Source organism: Protopterus annectens, chromosome 14.part0, assembly GCF_019279795.1.
Source record: "Protopterus annectens isolate FY-2018-M chromosome 14.part0, PAN1.0, whole genome shotgun sequence".
Lineage (NCBI taxonomy): Eukaryota > Metazoa > Chordata > Ceratodontiformes > Protopteridae > Protopterus > Protopterus annectens.
Window position 1 is genome coordinate 728,173,541 of NC_056748.1, and position 15,467 is coordinate 728,189,007.

The following is a 15,467-nucleotide window of genomic DNA, read 5'->3' on the forward strand; positions in this document are numbered from 1 at the left end:
AGAAATTTTCATGAAGATGACTTGGTTTCTGTCATCTCTCTATTTATTTGTTTATTTTAATTTTTCTCTGTGTTGATTTTATGCATGTCATTCTGAAATTGTATACAGAATGCATTTGAAGTTGGGAATTACTGTAAAGTCAAGATGGAAAGGCACACAAATAATTGAAACTTAAGACTGAACAAATGACCTAAAAGTAACGCTGCAAGGTAGGTGACCAGCATAGAAGGAAGGTAGATTTTGGGATAGCAGTGTTACGGTGGATCTTTCCTTAACTTAGAGCAGCCTTATTGTGCTCATTAATTGATGTGTACAACTGTAAAAGATATTAGTGGAAGTGAATTTAAGATGGTCATATCTAAGCTGGAAAATCTTAGCTGTTTTCTGTATATTAATGCAAGTCTTAGATTTTTAGGATATTTCATCTGCTGTTTTACATCTGTGCATGCAGTAGCTTTTTTCTTCACTGTTGCTCTACATTTAAATATCTTGTACTACATTTTGGTTAATACATTTCCTGTAGATTTTTGTACTTCTAACAAATGCCTTTATTTCTTCAATTATCTTTAGATCTCATTTTAATAATTTTTATATTTTATCCTCCATTTCTATTGCTTATACCCACTTTGCTTTTTAATGCTGGTCCATATGTGGTAGTTTACTTAGCCATTTCACTCATGTTTCTCTAACATTTCTGCCTGCATATCAATTAAATAATCACCTGAGTATTAGGCTATATATGGGATCCATTACATTTTAGAATCAGTTTTTGCAGAAGCAATATGTGCAGGAAATGCTTATCTATGAGACAGATCATTTACAGTGGATATAAAAAGTGTACAGACCCCTGTTAAAATGCTAGTTTTTTTATATAAAAAAATGAGACCACAGTAAATCATTTCAAAACTTTTCCCGCCTTTAATGTGACCTATAACCTGTACAAGTCAATTGAAAAGCAAACAAATCTGTTAGGGGAAAAATATAAAAAATAAAAAACATACAATAAGCTGGTTGCATAAGTGTGCACACCCTTAAACTAATACTTTGTTGAAGCACCTTTTGATTTAATTATAGCATTCAGTCTTCTTGGATAGTAGTCTATCACCGTGGCACATCTTGACTTGGCAGTATTTGCCCACTCTTCCTTGCAAAAGTGCTCCAAATCTGTCAGATTGCGAGGGCATCTCTTGTGCACAGCCATTTTCAGGTCACCCCACAGATTTTATTATTGGATTTAAGTCTGGGCTCTGTCTGGGCCATTCCAAAACTTTAATTTTCTTCTGGTGAAGCCAGTCTTTTGCTGATTTGGATGTATGCTTGGGGTCATTGTAATTTTGAAAGGTGAAATTCCTCTTCATCTTCAGCTTTCTAGCAGACGCCTGAAGGTTTTGGGACAAAAGTGACTGGTATTTGGAACTGTTCGTTATTCCCTCCACCTTGACAAAGCCTCAGTTCCAGCTGAAGAAAAGCCAACCCCAAAGCATGATACTGCCATCACCATGCTTGACCGTGGGGATGATGTGAAGTGTTTTTTGCTCCAAATGTACCTTTTGGAATTGTGGCCAGAAAGTTCAACCTTGGTCTCATCAGACCATAACACATTTTCCCACATGCTTTTGGGAGACTTGTATTGTTTTGCAAATTTTAGCCGGGCCTGGGTGTTTTTCTGTGTAAGAAAAGGCTCCTGTCTTGCAACCCTACCCCATAGTGCAGACATATGGAGAATACAGGAGATTGTTGTCTCATGTAGTACACAGCCAGTACTTACCAGATATTCCTGCAGCTCCTTCAGTGTTGCTGTAGGTCTCTTGGCAGCCTCCCTGACCAGTTTCGTCTTGTTTTTTCATCAATTTTGGAGGGACGTCCAGTTCTTGGCAACATCACTGTTGTCCCATATTTTTTTCACTTTTTGATGACTGTCTTCACTGTGTTCCATAGTATATCCAATGCTGTGGAAATTTTTTTGTACTCTTCTCCTGACTGATACCTGTCAACAATGAGATCCTTTGATGCTTTGTAAGCTCTCTGCGAACCATGGCTTTTGCTGTAGCAGGCAGGCAACTGAGTAAATGTCAGGAAATCCTACTAGGACAGCTGAACTTTATTTGAGGTTAGTCAGTGTCTCTCTAATTGATAGCAAGTGTGTACCCAAGAAGACTGAATGCTGTAATTAAATCAAAAGGTGCTTCAACAAAGTATTAGTTTAAGGGTGTGTACACTTTCGCAACCAGCTTATTGTACGTTTTTTTTTTTTTTTATATTTTCCTCTAACAGATTTGTTTTTCAATTGAATTGTACAGGTTATAGGTCACATTAAAGGTGGGAAAAGTTTGGAAATTATTTATTGTGGTCTCATTTTTTTTATGTCACAAAAACCTGGCATTTTAACAGGGGTGTGTGCACTTTTTATATCTACCGTAGATATTTTGGTACATTTGCATAAAACTCATTCATGTTGCTAAAGCATTTCCATCTTGGACATACATAGTGCCAATTGCCAGTCTTTTTTTTCTCAGAGATTGGTAGTCAATATGACATTTCAAAAAAAAAAAAAAGACACAATAACCTTATGTGCTCATTAATCAATGTGCATTTTTCTTGAGACATCCAGCTGCTTTTGGGAAGGAAAAATGTAATTTTCACTTTTTGCAGAAGCAGTGCTGGAAATGTAACTGACAAGTACACTAATTTTGTCTTCACCGTAAGAGAAGAGGTGAACCATTTTGATAACTGTTTGATAAGTGTTGAAGAGGATGTAGACATGGTGTTAAAATGTAGTGCACAGTCTTTCGGTAAGCTATAAAGTATTTTTCCCAGAGACTGTGTTTTTGCTGCCTTACATCACTTTACATCAGGTACTTTTGGTTAACTGTGGTAGAACATGACGTATTATGCATTTAAACTCATTTGAACATCCTGAATCCAACATTTCCAACTACTGGGAGATATTCAGTTTGACATTCTTGCAACACACATGCACCACACATGCACACAGACATACTCCTTGTATGACAAGATTATAAAAAATGCAGTGGAAAATTTCTTCCTTTTTTATATACTAGTTTTATTAAACATACATCAGTTCAGCCACACTGCAGGGCTGCATCTAAATGAAAGTACACAATTAGTATTAATAAATTGAGAAGTTGTGGGCATGGCACTTGCAAGCTGTCATAGCCATCTCCTGATATTTGCAACTCTTGCCTCACCACTTTATGATATAAAACATTTCAGAAACTGTAAAAAGGTGTTACTTTGTTTAGCATATGGAGTTTGTTTTGTTTTTTTCTATGTCCGCAGATTTTCTGAATGTCCTATGTAGTAGTTACTTCACCCACCAGCACTGCAAGGGAAGCTCCATGCTAGTAGCAACATCAGTGCAAACTGTCCTTTCCATGTAGGTAGACAAAAGCACTTGAGTCCCCTTGCCCAGATTTGGCACCATTGGCAGTTCTGGCAGTGATTGCAGATTCCAGGATGGGTCTTTTGCTGCACTGTCTGTGCAGAAAAATGAACAGGTAAAACACACCAATTAGAGAATACAGTACGTATGTGTAAACCATAATCTGAATTAAAGGTAGAAACTAAGCAACTCCAGATATCTGGAGTGTGGAAGACAGACTGAAGCTCCAAAGGCGGTGGTGTTTCCATATTCATAAAGGATGCACACACCTCCAGACTGGTAGCCCAACATAACACATCTGAGATACTTCAGGTGCAGCTAACAGTGGTCTCAAAATAAAAGTGCCAGCACCTTGGAGAGTCAAATAATAAAGTTTATTTTAACATCAAAAAGCTGATAACTAGACCGGTTTCAGCTCAAAGCTTTCCTCAGTAGTACATTGAAGTAATTGAATGAAGCTCTTATATAGCTAGAATAAGTAGATTCATGACCTCATTTCCTGTAATTAATTAAACATGAAAATGTTATAGTGATAAATCACTAAGTAATACATTATTTCACTAGCATCCATCTATGCATGAAATACATGTCTAAATGTCAATATAGAATAAACATATAATTAAAGCAAAATAATGTGAGAAAACATAAAAAGGGAAAAAAGTAATTATTTATACAATAAGAAATAAAATTCCTTACTGCAAAGTCATAATTTGTCATTTAACCCTGGGGAGAAAAGTCCCCCTAGTTTAATAATCCACCTTCTCTCCTTGGTATTAAGAATATCGTGCCATCCTGATTTGAAAGAACGATCCCCCAAAATTCGATCAATGATTGTAAAGGTGAATCTGGCATTTGAATGTTTCATTGTGTGTTTATAAAGTGCATTGGTGATTCTGTGATTTCTGATGTCCCCTAAGTGTTCTGAAATTCTAATACGGAACTGCCTCGATGTCTGGCCAATGTAGAAGGCCTGACATGTGCAGGTGGCTAAGTAGATTATCCAATCCGAACTACAATTTCCGAAGAAATTGATGTCGTATACCTGACCAGTGTTTTTGCTGGTAAAACTTGTTGTTTTGAAAATGTAGTTACAAAAGCTACAATGGCCACAAGGGAAAGTACCAATGAGCTTATCTCCAGTGAGTGTCCTTTGTGTATAGTTATCATGCTTAGTGTTTGTTGTTTTTTTGTAATGGGAAAAATGGGAACACAAGGATTTGCCCTTTCTGTAGGAGAAGTAGCAACGTTCTCCTAAATAATTTTCTAAAAGGGGGTGCGATTTAAGTATATTCCAGTGGTTATTGACAATGTTGATCAGGTTTCTACTATTTCGGCCATAAGTCGTAACCAATCTGCATATGTCGGAACCATTAGTTTTCTTGCTTGTCTTGTATTCTAATAGAGAATGTCTGGGTAAAGTATCACAAGTTTGGACCACTGAGTTGATGATTTGTGATGAGTATCCCCTGGATAAAAATCTGTTGGTTAAGTCCTGTTGATGTTTGGTGAGGTCTTCCTGCGAAGAACATATTCTTCTTATTCTCATAAATTGGGATTTTGGAATATTTTTAGTGATATGTTTCGGATGAAAGCTGTTTGCATGTAGGAGAGTATTGTACTGAGGAAATTTTCTATAGACAGATGTTTGAAGTGTATTGTCAGTCTGTCTTTTCAAATGGACATCCAAGAAATGAATTTCATTGAGATGATGTTCTTCAGTAAATTCAATACCCCAAATATTGCCATTTAAATATTCCAAAAATTCCCTAAGGTATTCGTTGCCTCCTTTCCAAACCAACCAACAATCGTCCAGGTATCTCCTCCATATGTCTATTTCAGGTAAATATATATTGTGCATTGGATCGTAAATGATTGTTTCTTCTATGTATCCCATGAAGAGGTCCGCGTAAATGGGCGAAAGAGGCTCCATGGCTGTTCCTTGTAATTGCCAGTAGCAATCCTGTTGGAAATAGAATACGTTTTTGGTCAAAATGTGTTCCACCATACATAGTAGAAGTGTATTCATTCCTGGTGGATATAAATTGACTTTATATAGCCAGAATTCCAATGCCATTAGGCCTGCCCAGTGAGGGATACTGGTATATAGAGAGGATACATCCAAGGTGCACATAAGCCAGTCCGTGTCCAACTGTGTATCTGTAACTATCTGCAAGAATTCGTAGTATCCTGTATTCTTGCGAATAAATCTCAATAATGGTTTCAACTTTTCAGTAAGAAAGGCGAAAGAGGTTCAGTGAGTGAACCGATGCCTGATGCAATTGGTCTGCCAGGTGGTTGTTCTATGGATTTATGAATCTTAGGTAGAAGATATAGATACTGTTTGGCAGGATCTTTAACTGTCAGATGTTTCTTTGTTTTCTCTGAAATTATACCATTCTCAACTGCCTCTTCAAGAAATAAATTGATTTCAGTTTGAAAACCAGGTGTTGGATCAATATCCATCTTCATATAGTGGTGGTGATTGGATAGTTGTCTGTAAGCTTCACCAAGATAGTAATCATTGTCCATAACCACAACCGCACCCCCTTTGTCTGCTGGAATGATGACAAGGTCAGTGTTGTTTTTAAGTTGTGTAAGGGCCCCCCTCCTCCCCAATTCTTATCTTATATTGGTTTTTATTGAACTGTCCTCAGACAGATTTTTTGTGTCTTTTGACCAACAGAAAACTACCGGTTTTCATTCTTATTCCGTTCAAGCCTGCGCCCTTTTGTGATTCAAAATTGTCATTGGCTATTCTTAACTTCCTCCCTGGCTAGTTTGTTCTCAGAACCCTACTGCTTTGAATTTAAACTAGGATTCTCAGTTTATTGTGGATCAAAGCTACTGCAACCAATTGTCATGGATCTAGACAAATTATTATTAGGCCTTTGCTCCGATAAGGATGATCTAAAAATTTTTGGGATTGGTATTGACAACAGTAATACCCATGTTCTGAACAAAACTGATCCAGTTGACGGTTGCGAAAATTCTTTCCACAAGCTTGGAAAACAAATTAAGGCATTGAGAACCAACATTTGGCATCATAAACTATTCAAAGCTTACCAAATACAAAACATAACCCCAAGGGGTTTGAGATGCAAAATACAACCACTTGTGGCTAATCCAGATGAGATTTTAATTAAAGAGTGGCAAATAGCGCAACAAGAAGCGGCTATGGCTAGGGTCAACATATTGTTATCCTATTATGAAAGAATTATTAAAATTAATATAGAGGATGTTGAAAAAACTTGTAACATACTCAAACAACATGAGGGGAACAGCAATTTTCAGGATTGTTTGAACAAACTAGCCAAGGATGCCTCCACTTTGGAGAACAGTCTCAAAAGTAAGAAATTACACAAATTTGCCCGTGATAAAGAAGACTATCAAAAGGGCAGACAATTTGAATCACAGAAGGGTGTCAGGTTTGCTCAAGGCACCAAGAGTGTGCCCTTTAATCGGAAAAAAAGACCTAGGTCTATCCTTAAGAAATCAGGTACAGGTTACATTACATCTGGGAGGAATCTTCTACTACAGATACAGATATATCCACAATTGGGGACTCTCCAAATGCTAAAAGGGGTAGAACATTGCAACACCCTTTAGGGGTAAGAAACATAGAGCAGGAAGAAAACATAGGGGTCACAAGTTTGGAAGAACTCTTCATGTCAGTGATAAAGTAAATGAACATTATACCAATGTACTTAACATTTCTCAACATGTTTTAACTGACAACAACATGCACTATTGAATAAAGGACTCGGTTTTATCCCAGGCTTCTTTATTGATGAGAGCACTTTTGTATCTGACATTTTAGACTTTTGCAGAAAGATTAACTTAAAAATATTTTTTCAACAGCAGGATTCAAATAATGACACTCAAAGATCAACTGACTTCAAATTTCACAAATCTTCCTTTATGCCTCCAATGGATAAACACGTTTTTGTGTTTCAACAGGCTGTTATTAAAGATTTACATTTTCATTACAGTTCTACAGACATCATGCGCAATAACCTTTCTAAACAAGAACAGTTGGCCCTTACACAACTTAAAAACAACACTGACCTTGTCATCATTCCAGCAGACAAAGGGGGTGCGGTTGTGGTTATGGACAATGATTACTATCTTGGTGAAGCTTACAGACAACTATCCAATCACCACCACTATATGAAGATGGATATTGATCCAACACCTGGTTTTCAAACTGAAATCAATTTATTTCTTGAAGAGGCAGTTGAGAATGGTATAATTTCAGAGAAAACAAAGAAACATCTGACAGTTAAAGATCCTGCCAAACAGTATCTATATCTTCTACCTAAGATTCATAAATCCATAGAACAACCACCTGGCAGACCAATTGCATCAGGCATCGGTTCACTCACTGAACCTCTTTCGGCCTTTCTTACTGAAAAGTTGAAACCATTATTGAGATCTATTCGTGCAAGAATACAGGATACTACGGAATTCTTGCAGATAGTTACAGATACACAGTTGGACACGGACTGGCTTATGTGCACCTTGGATGTATCCTCTCTATATACCAGTATCCCTCACTGGGCAGGCCTAATGGCATTGGAATTCTGGCTATATAAAGTCAATTTATATCCACCAGGAATGAATACACTTCTACTATGTATGGCGGAACACATTTTGACCAAAAACGTATTCTATTTCCAACAGGATTGCTACTGGCAATTACAAGGAACAGCCATGGGAGCCTCTTTCGCGCCCATTTACGGACCTCTTCATGGGATACATAGAAGAAACAATCATTTACGATCCAATGCACAATATATATTTACCTGAAATAGACATATGGAGGAGATACCTGGACGATTGTTGGTTGGTTTGGAAAGGAGGCAACGAATACCTTAGGGAATTTTTGGAATATTTAAATGGCAATATTTGGGGTATTGAATTTACTGAAGAACATCATCTCAATGAAATTCATTTCTTGGATGTCCATTTGAAAAGACAGACTGACAATACACTTCAAACATCTGTCTATAGAAAATTTCCTCAGTACAATACTCTCCTACATGCAAACAGCTTTCATCCGAAACATATCACTAAAAATATTCCAAAATCCCAATTTATGAGAATAAGAAGAATATGTTCTTCAGGAAGACCTCACCAAACATCAACAGGACTTAACCAACAGATTTTTATCCAGGGATACTCATCACAAATCATCAACTCAGTGGTCCAAACTTGTGATACTTTACCCAGACATTCTCTATTAGAATACAAGACAAGCAAGAAAACTAATGGTTCCGACATATGCAGATTGGTTCGACTTATGGCGAAATAGTAGAAACCTGATCAACATTGTCAATAACCACTGGAATATACTTAAATCGCACCTTTTAGAAAATTATTTAGGAGAACGTTGCTACTTCTCCTACAGAAAGGGCAAATCCTTGTGTTCCCATTTTTCCCATTACAAAAAAACAACAAACACTAAGCATGATAACTATACACAAAGGACACTCACTGGAGGTAAGCTCATTGGTACTTTCCCTTGTGGCCATTGTAGCTTTTGTAACTACATTTTCAAAACAACAAGTTTTACCAGCAAAAACACTGGTCAGGTATACGACATCAATTTCTTCGGAAATTGTAGTTCGGATTGGATAATCTACTTCGCCACCTGCACATGTCAGGCCTTCTACATTGGCCAGACATTGAGGCAGTTCCGTATTAGAATTTCAGAACACTTAGGGGACATCAGAAATCACAGAATCACCAATGCACTTTATAAACACACAATGAAACATTCAAATGCCAGATTCACCTTTACAATCATTGATCGAATTTTGGGGGATCGTTCTTTCAAATCAGGATGGCACGATATTCTTAATACCAAGGAGAGAAGATGGATTATTAAACTAGGGGGACTTTTCTCCCCAGGGTTAAATGACAAATTATGACTTTGCAGTAAGTAATTTTATTTCTTATTGTATAAATAATTACTTTTTTCCCTTTTTATGTTTTCTCACATTATTTTGCTTTAATTATATGTTTATTCTATATTGACATTTAGACATGTATTTCATGCATAGATGGATGCTAGTGAAATAATGTATTACTTAGTGATTTATCACTATAACATTTTCATGTTTAATTAATTGCAGGAAATGAGGTCATGAATCTACTTATTCTAGCTATATAAGAGCTTCATTCAATTACTTCAATGTACTACTGAGGAAAGCTTTGAGCTGAAACCGGTCTAGTTATCAGCTTTTTGATGTTAAAATAAACTTTATTATTTGACTCTCCAAGGTGCTGGCACTTTTATTTTGAGACTACCAGACTTGCTTGCCTGGCACCAGCCTAACTTGCTAGCTACATCCCTACATTGCAGCTAACAGTGGGTAAGACAGCAATTCAGGTCGTAGCCTGCTATAGGTCCCCAACCATGTCGCAAGACTCTCACTCCACGTTCCTAAGCACCCTGGAGAATATTAAGGTCCAACCTAACACCCTCATACTGGGTGACTTCAACTACTCCTTCATTAACTGGGAAGGCTACTCATGTACCAATACACTTGCCCAACTTTTCCTGGAATTCATTAATTTCAGTTCCCTGGACCAGCTCATTCTTACCCTCACTAGAGATAGCACTATCCTTGACCTGGTCATTACTAACATGATTACAAAAAAGCAAAACCGGAGGACTGCTTTGAGCAAAAAAAAAAAACACAAATTTATTGAAGCGCTTTTCGTCTGCCTCTATGGACAGACTTCTTCAGATAAAATGAAATGGTAAAACACTTCCTTTATAAAATCAACTAAGTCACATGTATTGGAACAACCAATAATCCAGGTCAAATGAGTGTTTACAAGTGCTAAACAACCAGTAGTACATTCCTTTGCTATTTAAAGTTACTGTACATAAATATAACATTGACTTAAAATACCAACATGGGCGACCACTGCTCTACGCCAATAGTCAAGTCCTCCCTGGTTAGATCCAACCACAAACTAATCACCTTGGATATCCACATCCCTCTAACCCCCCTGCAAAGAAAACCACCATGAAAAACTTCTCCAAAGCTAACTTTGGGGTCCTAAAAACAGAGGTGGGTAACTTCACGGCATCCATGCAAATGGAGAATAGATGCATGACTGCCGAATCATACACCAATGCACTGTACAAACACATACACAAATGCATGGATCTCACCATACCCAATAGAACCAAGACACTCTCCTCCAAAAAAAGGAAGCCACTCTAGTGGTCCCCTGCCTTAAGCAAACTCTACAACAGAAGGAGGAAACTGATGCAGACTAAGGTGAACTCCCAAGACTGGAAAAACTCCCTTATCAGCCTCAACAAAAAGTTGAGATCGGTCATCAAATCCTCCAAAGGTAACTATGAAAGCAGAATTGTAGCAGATAGTAAAGACAATCACAAGGCCTTCTGTAATTAAGTAAGGAATCTCCACGGCAATACCCAGACTTGCTCTGAGCTACTGCACTATGGTACCTCTTATACCGAGCCAACAGATATTGCTAGTATACTGGCCAACAGATTTAGTGGCTACTTTACATCCCCCCCCCGTGGACCAATCACAATACCAGTAGATTTCCAGGCACCCAGTATTACTGCTGTACAGGCAAAAACAACACTGTTCAAGGCCAAGAATACAGCTTCTATGGGACCTGACAATATCCCTGGCTGTGCTGTACAGAGTGAACTGGCACCTCACCTGTGTGCCCTGTTCAATCACAGCCTGACCTCAGGCTTTGTCCCTACCGAATGTTGCACTGCTACAGTCATCCCTCTCCACAAAGGAGGAGTGACTACAGACCATGGGAACTATCAGATAAAGAAAAAATTCCAAACCTGTAAACCGATTAAGGAACCAGGAACAACAAAAAGTAGTAAATAAGTAACAAGCACAATGGTTCCACACAGCACACCTTTAATTCCAATTCGAAATGGAAAGCGCTTTCACGGATATTTTCCTCTTCGTCAGACCATACAATGCAAAAATCATCATTAGGATACAACTATTTAAATGCTAAACAGCCAATGGGATATATGGACTAACTACCAACATCAAAATTAACCCATTCATCTTAGACTATCTCTGAACAGCTAACCTGTGTATATTAAAAAATTACAAAACATCTTATAAAATACAAACAACTAAAGCAATACTATGTTAAAATCAGAATGATATCATGTAAGTTGTATATCAAAAATATACAAATATAATTAAATGAAGCATAAACATAAATATAAAATACTTATGATAAAAAAATATATAAATGGGTATCTACACATGAAATCAGCAGTACTATCTAATTAATTTAAATGTTTAAGAACTCTAGCTTTCAAAAAAGGTTTCAACGAAACTTCACTATTTAAACCTGGTGGCTTATCAGCTTGAAAACATATAATCAATCCATTTCTGCTCCACAGCTTCAGTTTTATTGCTGAGGTCCCCACCTCACATATTACTATATAGAATCTCCAGAACTAGAAACTTAAACTTGTGTGTGGATCCTTCTTTGATCACATGCATGGCCAGAGCACTGGTCTCTTTAGCATTCCTAATGTCTCTAAGGTGTTCAAGGATTCTATCTTTGAATACTGTATTTGTCTTACTTTAGTGCAGTAACAGAAATAAACATTTTTATTCTGACAGTCAGCATAGAAAGTTCCATCTATCTTAAATCCTAACTGTGGACATAAAAAATGCCCACCAGTGTGTATACATACACAAGCCACACATCTACAAGCATAGGTCCCAGATCTGTCTGAGTGGGCATGGTTCTGGGGACAGAGAGGCGTATAACATAACTGGCTTTTAAGGGATCTGTTATTTCTTAATGTGAAACTGGGTTGATGACCTATCGCACCTTTCAGTTCTTGAACTGTGGAAAGGATATCCCAATTATTTCTTATTACATCACAAACCATATGGATATTACTTGCAAAGGTCAAAGGCATCCTGATCATCTCATTATTAACAGTTCTAGTACTGGTTAAAGTAGCCATACTAGTTACATGAGTAGTCTGAGTATTAGGGAGAGTATTAGAAAAATAAGGTCTACATCTCCCTTGTCTCTTGATCTGAAAATCAGTAACACTGCCCTTATAGCCCATCTCCATAAATTCTTTCTTAAGTGTAGCTAAAGCTAATGTTAACATAGCATCATTACTGTACAAGCACATAGTGCGAAATATTTGTCCTCTTAATACATTCAGCTTGGTATGGTTAGAGTGCATATTACCATTGTGTAATACATTATTCCTCCTTACACTCTTCCTATGCATAGTAGTAGAAACAGAACACAAATCATCTTTACTCACCTTCACATCTAGAAGTTCAATCTCCTCAGGTGAGTATTTGTATGTAAATTTCAAAAAACTACTCAAATCATTTATATATTGCAAAAATTCCCTTAATCGTTCCTCTGTACCTTGCCACAACAGAAAAATATCATCTACAAAATGCTTGTACCATTTAATCGAGGCACAGTACATATTGTTGAAAAGTATATACTTGGTCTCCCAATTAACAAGCAATAGGTTGGCATAGCTATTTGCACAGGCAGTGCTCATAGCTACACCAACCTTCTATATGTAATAGGTGTTGCCAAAGATGAAGGCATTATTTTCAAGAATAATCTCAAGGAGAGTGCAAATAAGTCCCATCTTGCTATTAAGAATATTACTTTCACATAACAGTTCCCTGACATTCTCTATACCCCAACTATTAGGAATTTATAGGGACTCTATTTCCAAGGTAACAAAAAAGCATGGACCTGTTATTACATCCAAATGGTTACTTAAATCATTTAAAAGCTCCTTGGTATCTTTCAAAACAGTCTGACAATCATTCAGAACAGCATGCAAATTATTTTCTACAAATATTGAGAGCGGTTCAGTTACCCAGCCTTTGCTAGATACAATAGGTCGCATTGGAGGATTAAATAAATTCTTATGCACCTTTGGGAGACCATATACTATAGGAACTACTGGTTGATCCACTTTGAAACATTCAAACAATGGTTCAGAAATCATCCCAGTTACTAATAGGTCAAACACAAAAAATTGTACCTTAACAACACTTTTCCATACCTTAGAAGGATATAGAAGTATAGGTATTTTCATCCCTTAAAAGGTTCAGCATACTCTCCACATACATATCTTTGTGTAGTACTACAATGCCACCTCCCTTATCTGCTGGTCGTATCTCAATACTATTCATATGTCTTAATTCCAACAAAGCCTGTCTCTCAACAGTCGACATATTAACAAATACATTATTTTGTCTTTCAGCAAACTTCTCCCTGAGTTATCACAATTGTCTATAAATAACTCAATAGTGGGATTTGTGGGTGGCACAAAAGTACTGGGCTTTCTAAAAATACAGTTACTTTGCATAGTATTGTTAAACATTGTTTTCAAAGTTAGGGTCCTGCCAAACAAACGTAGATCTTGTAACACACTCACTAAGTCTGCTTTCTGGGCCGGAACAAAAGTCAAACCTCTGTTAAGAACAGAAATTTGTGTTTCAGTTAGTACAGTTGAGGAAATAATGTGTACTAAACCTGTTTGGTTCTCTTTCCTGTTCTTTGTCACTTCTTCCTCGCTGTGCATTCGCCGTATCCTGGGGTTTGTGAACCGACTCCTGCACCTTCCCCTTATTGGGAGTGGGTTTTTCAACAAAAAATACCCTTGCGATGGATTCGACAATGCCAAACTCTGCTCAGTTCTGTTGGGGCTCTTGCATGCCGCCATGGTAGATTTCTAACGGTGGTCTCATTACTCTCGGATGCATCATAACTGCAGCCTGCAGCATTTCCACTTGTATTTCTGTTACTAGCATCCAACGGAATATTCTCCGATGGTTTAGGTGGTGGCAAAACTCCTGGTGTTGTAAAAGTAGCAACAGAAGTCTGTAGTGCCTGTTGAGTCAGTACGCTAGGTGATAGAAAAACTCACTAAGCCAGGCATCAACCCCTATGTCACTAGGTGGGTTGCAAACTGGTTCACAGGTAGAACCCGCAGTGTGAAAGTAGCTGATTCCAAGTCAGACTTCTGACCAGTCATGAGTGGAGTCCCACAGGGTTCATTCCTGTGTCTTCCCCTGTTTGGTATCTACTTCTCTGAAGTCCAGGCCAATACAAAGGGTCTCTGGCTGACAAAGTTCATAGACGATTGCAAGTTGGGAGCTATTAACTCTCCAAGCGATGTTGACATCTTACAGAAAGGCCTCGCTGACATCAGCAACTGGTGTCAGAACCATGAGCTCAATGCCAAAAAATTTGTTGTCATCCCCTTTGGGAGAAACCCAGTTCCCATGAATTACCACATCGATGGTAATCCACTGAATACAGAAGGAGTTATAAGAGATCTGGGAACACAGGTTGATAGCAAGCTCTCTTTTGACCTCCACATTGCCACTGTGGTCAAACCCTTCTATGTGGCACAACTCATTGCTAAGGTTTTTGCATCCAGGAAGAAAGAGGTCATTGTCTCCCTCTACTCTTCCCTCATTAGGCCAATCATCGAGTACAATGCACCATTTGGCATGCAATTCACTAGACACCTGCAACAACTGGGGAGGTGGCAAAACTACCTCACAAAGAGTATCCTAGGCCTTCAACACTTGTCCTAGATGGACACACTCAAACTCCAACTATTCTCTGTTTCATATCACCTACTTAGAGGCAATCTCTGCTTGACTTAGAAAGCCATGTCTGACCCAGCTCTGTTAGAAATGCTACATCTAAAGAAATCCCAATCCCTATGCACCACAAGCTCCAGAGACCTCAACCTCATTACCACAATCAACAGAACATGCTGGAGGTACTGCTTCAGAACACAGACACTGCCCATGCTATGGAATAGCCTTCCCATATATATGTATATATATATGTGCATGTATGTGTGTGTGTATATATATATATATATATATATATATATATATATATATGTTCATGTATGTGTGTGTGTGTATATATATATATATATATATATATATATATATATATGTATATATATATATATATATATATATATATATATATGTATAAAATTTTA

The 15,467-nt window shown here is 37.6% G+C and overlaps 1 protein-coding gene across 3 annotated transcripts in view; it reads left to right on the forward strand.

The window, feature by feature from the left end:
- LOC122789199 (solute carrier family 22 member 15-like) overlaps nt 1-15,467 on the forward strand; it is a 1,485,835-nt gene that overhangs the window by 1,347,114 nt on the left and 123,254 nt on the right. The window lies entirely within an intron of this gene.